The sequence below is a fragment of the Ochotona princeps genome, unplaced genomic scaffold, assembly GCF_030435755.1.
Source record: "Ochotona princeps isolate mOchPri1 unplaced genomic scaffold, mOchPri1.hap1 HAP1_SCAFFOLD_112, whole genome shotgun sequence".
NCBI classification, from domain to species: domain Eukaryota; kingdom Metazoa; phylum Chordata; class Mammalia; order Lagomorpha; family Ochotonidae; genus Ochotona; species Ochotona princeps.
In genome coordinates, this window is record NW_026696064.1 from 139,315 (window position 1) to 144,334 (window position 5,020).

At 38.4% G+C, this 5,020-nt stretch overlaps 1 long non-coding RNA gene across 1 annotated transcript; it reads right to left on the reverse strand.

Annotated features, from left to right (window-relative positions):
• Positions 1 to 237: 237 nt before the first annotated feature.
• Positions 238 to 4,416, reverse strand: LOC131478808 (uncharacterized). Its single transcript, XR_009244617.1, has 3 exons — positions 4,297 to 4,416; positions 2,196 to 2,233; positions 238 to 464 (listed from the first exon to the last, which is right to left on the reverse strand). It is a non-coding gene; the product is annotated as an uncharacterized LOC131478808 (long non-coding RNA).
• Between the last annotated feature and the right edge of the window lie 604 nt (positions 4,417 to 5,020).

A 5,020-nucleotide genomic window follows, 5' to 3' on the forward strand; every position in this document is an offset into this window, starting at 1 on the left:
TTTTAAGTTCATTCTTACAGTTTTTACTTTATCTTAAAACATTCCTTATGTAGGAACTAGAAATCCCCTTGAGTAATGACGATGAAAACTGAAGGGTGACATTAACTGAGCTGATATTTTGGAACAGCTTATTACTCTGTGTGCTGTTTAAAGTCTCTCAATGCTAAAAGAAAAAACTGAGTTTGTAGTGATTCCTATGTTGTTAACAAAAAAAAAAAAAATTGGCTATTTCTGGGCATAAATTTCATCCCAATTTTGAATTTTTGCATTTTCTTCTTAAAAACAGAGTTTGGGTTAATATTGAAATTTAGAAAATTAGACATACAAAAGTGTGGAAAATACTAAAAACTGAATAGGCGGAACAGAAGAGCTGTGTGGCCTTCTACTAGATGTGTCTTCTGTCCGTAGGATTTCTTGAGCCTTCTTGCCAATCATTTGGTCTTCCAAGTTGCCAGGATGTTTCTCTGTTGAAGAAAAAACCAGAAAGAATGTTCTGGTTAATAATCATCTCACAGTGTGGAAGAACCCTGAATCCTGCTTTAAGGACTTTCACCAAAGATTTCCTCCAAGCAATGAAGGGACTATCAAACCATTGCCAATAATCAGCAGTTTGAGGAGTAGGTGTTAGAACTGTTGCAGGGAAGGTAAAGAAAGAAGTCCTAAGGAATCATGCCAAATGAACCCTTCAGTGACTGACAAGACAAGGACAGGAGACATGGCGGTGAGCATGCCAGGATCACTCCTGGGATCCTCTCCAAATAGAAAACCCAGGTAAATCGCTGAAACTGAGTGTGGATCACATCTGGGAGTGGTGTTATTAATCCATTCAAGAAAAATGACTTTTTAAAAATTTATTTATTATTTTTAATTCATTAATTACATTGTATTATGTGACACAGTTTCATAAAAAGTCTCAGTGTCAAAGAGAGAAAAAATAGATTATTATAAATCCAGCCATAACACTCATCATGATGATGTTCATGGGGTTTCAGAACATTTAAGAAAAATACAAGTTGTGAGAAAAAAATGGATACTTAGTCTTTCTGATCCCAAATGAATTCATGTTCAAAATTCACACTACATAGGTTATCTTTGAATTCTGTGTTTGTAGAAAGCATTCACACTGAAGGGACCTGGCAGCTCAGCATGTTAACATTCAATGCTCAACTGTGAGACAATGAATCACTTGAAACAAAATGGTTGTTTTAGTTTTGGTAACTCAATTTTGTCCAAAGAACTGCATTCATTCTTCATGGACAGAAACAGAAGATGCCAAGCAAACTTTTTTTTAAATGCAATCATTCTAGAAAAAAAGTAGTTCTTAGTGTGAGGTTAAAAGATGTGCATAGCAAATTTAAAAACATAGGGAACAATGCCAACTCAGCTTCCGTCTTCAGTAACTCTGAAGGAAGGGGACAGTAGACAGGGGTGGGCCTACGCTACACTCAGGCTGACACCATCTCTCACTGTATAATTTGGTCATTGATTACACTTGAGCTTCTCTGTTTTGCATGTGTAGCTTAATTCCCTCTGCTAAAGAAAAACAAGTCATTTTCTTAGTATATTTTCAAGCAACAGTCTTGTATCAACATCTGAGCGCAGGAAAAAAAAATAACAATTTGACCAAAATACAATATACCCATGATACTTGTGATGAGGATTTTAAGGAGGTTTCCAATTCACCATGAAAACAAGCTGATGAAAAAACTACAACTTATGAGAAGATAATGATTTGATACCTTTTGGACCAAAGTGACTTCCTATTGCATACTTCTTCACACATTTAACATTTTGTATTCAAATGTAACATTGTATCCCTAGAGTAAGAGCTACTCCTTGGAAAAGCCAGAGTGAGGACATAAAAAAAAAACTAGTGGCTTGTAAACTGCAAATTCAGTGTTCTACTGACCACCAGGATGAGAGACATGAGGAGTAACAGGAGTCTTAGTTTAGGTGCCACATGCACAATTCTCTGCCAAGACACTGTACCACTTTAAGAAACTTAAGATTTCAAGCCAAGTTAGAAAAATGAAACATGCTGAAAAAGTAATCCTTTGACTGGCACACAGAGTATCCAGGAATTATGCTAAACCAGCTTTTTAGTACCACAGAGGGCCAACAGATGACATATGTGGGATCAAACAGAATCAGGCTAGGCTTGTTTGACATTGGGAGCTTTTGGTCGTTCAACATACCTGGCTCGGGCTCAATTCTGGCAGCTACATTACATGATCTGTTGAAGAAAAAACAAAACAAAACAAAAATTGTCAAAATACTTGTAGATCACATATCCAACTCCATATCTGACTGCACTGAAAGAACTTATTCAAAATCCATGCAGTACCAGTTCCTATTGCATACTGATACTTTTCTGATTATTTTCTGAGATTAGCTTATTAAAATATGTATACTAAAAAAAAGGATCATGGCTTTAATAACTTTTGAGAAAAAAATGTTTATAATTCACCCATTCTTTTCTTTTTCTTTCATTCTTGACTATCATTGGTATTAGTGACTTACACTTACTCCAGCAGGAACAAAAGGTAAAGAAAAACCAAATGGTCTGATAATCGGAAAAGTGCTGTGTCCACTGGTGTTCCACTGAGAGCTCAAGGAACTTGCAGCAGCCTGTTGGCCGTTCAGAGGTCCTGGGCTGGGTCAGACTCCATGCTTGGGGTCCTGGCTGCAGCCACTGTGACCACGTGGTGAGCTGGGCCTAGGCCTGCCTGGGCTCAAGAGGCTTCTCCCTTCCTGGTAGGTAGGCTGGGAGGGCATCTCTTGGGAAAAAGGTAGGCCCTGGCTCAGGACAGAAGAGCATGCAGGCAAAATGACGGTCTTTGTTTAGGGGCCTCATGGACAGTCCTCCTGAGATGAAGCGCAGGCCTGGCTTCCTCCCTCAGTGGATGATGCTTGTACAATCAGTGTTCTTGAACAATGGGTGGTGTTCCAATGTGTATTTATTTATTCTGTTGCAGGAAAATGAAACTTTATTTAAAAATTTTACAGAAATAGATTCATCTAAGTATTGGACAGTGGTAAAATATTCTGAATCCCAGCATTATGCACTTATACTGAGGATTTTCATGAGAGTTTTGAGACCTCAGGCCAAAAAATTAAGGGTAGTACACATTACGATAGATAGATTTAAGCTTTTTCTTTAACAAAGTATATTTGTATTCTGGATTCCTTTTAAACATGTGTTATTTTTATCTTTGAATACCATTTGTGCAGAAAGAATTGGAGTTACTACAATATCAAAGAAGGATAAAGACAGATAAGCCGAGTGCATCTGGTCATTTGGAGTGTGTCCATTTAGTATGCAACTGTAAGACAACGACGAAACAGCCTGAAGCAAAATGGTTACGTTCCACTGCAGCACGTGTTCCTACGGAATCCCATCCACTCCTCATGGACAAGGATTTACAGCAATGCTTGCAAAATGCTATGCAAGCATTTGAGAACCAGTAGTCCCTCATATGAGGTCAAAGGAAGTGACTGAGAAGTAAAATCCTAAAGAACATGCCAACTGTGCTCTTCCGGAGATCAGAACACACTAGACGCGGATGGGCCCACGCCCTAGGTCAGGTGTCAGCTCCCACTCAAAAGTTCTGGTCAGCCATTCTATGTGACACTGATCTTGATGGCAGTGCTGGTATCACTTCTTCTGCTAAAGCAAAGCCTGGAGTTTTCTCAGTATAGCTGAAGACAATATATTCATTTCAACCTTGAGTGGCAATGAAAAAAAAACATCAAAACCTGATAAACCCATGGGACTCATGTGGCTTCTGAGACACAACAGAGATAAGTTTACACAGTTACTGCTTGATGAAAATTTGATGTCTAGTCTGAATACTTTTGAGAGAAAAACGCCTGTATGCTAAATTTATTTTTAGATTTTACATTTTTGTCACTGATAGCATTTTTGTACTTGGCATCACAGCCACACTTTGATAAAGCAAAAGACAAGGGATAAAGAAGCTGACAGTGCTGTTAGTGTTCCATAACAAGTGATAGGAAAACATTAAACTACAGCATGATCTCAGTTTGGCTGCCTCTTGGCTGATTCTCCCCCGAAGAACCCCTTCCTCCTATGTGTAAGCTGCAGATTTCAAATGAAGCTAGAGAACTCAAACATGCAGGTTTTGATGGAGTTGCCTTTTGAGTTACATTAAAGCAAGCTCAAGGAAAATCAAAGAAAATGCTAAGGAAGTAGGCTGACTCGACTCTGTAGTGACTAAGAGATCAAGGGACAGAAGTCACCAATTGGCATTGAAATAATGTGTTCAGGCAACATACCTGACAAGACATCAGACTCCATCCTGATAGAACATCACCTGTTGAAAATGGGAGATAAAAAAATTCTTAGTGTGTTTTTAAATATCATTTAACCAGCTGAAAACTGCAACACAATATTTTTCACCAGACTTATTCTCACAATGTGGGTGTTTATGAGACTGCCAGCATACAACACACTCTATGAAAACTTATCCATAATAACACAGTTTATAATTTTGAAAATCTCAGAGCAACACAAGTATTAATTTTAAATGCATCATGAGCTTTCTAATATTTCTCAGTCCAATTATGTCTTTACCAGTGTAGTTTACATCATTAAAGAACAAAGATAAATACATAGAAAAGGAAAGGTTATAGGAAGTAGAAAAGTGCCAAGTCATCATTCTGCTTGATCCGCGCAGTTCTGAAGACTTCATCAGATGAGGAAGGTTACTCAGTTTCTGGCAACTTAGTTTTTAGTGGGCATTTCAACTAATTATAGGGCAGAAAGAAGAAAAAAATCCAAGAAACCATGCAGACTACTCCATTAAGTCCCTCAGAAGACAGAGGGCTTCTGATATGGGTGCACCCCTTTCCAAGCTGTAGTGGTGCCCATCCACTGATGCTTAGAGGACTTGGTCCAGTTCTACTCATGGACTTGGACACTGGGTGGCATTCCCAAGTGGGTTTGATGATGACAAAGCAGAAAAACTGATGATGCCTGTGGATGTGTTCAGAAAACTGT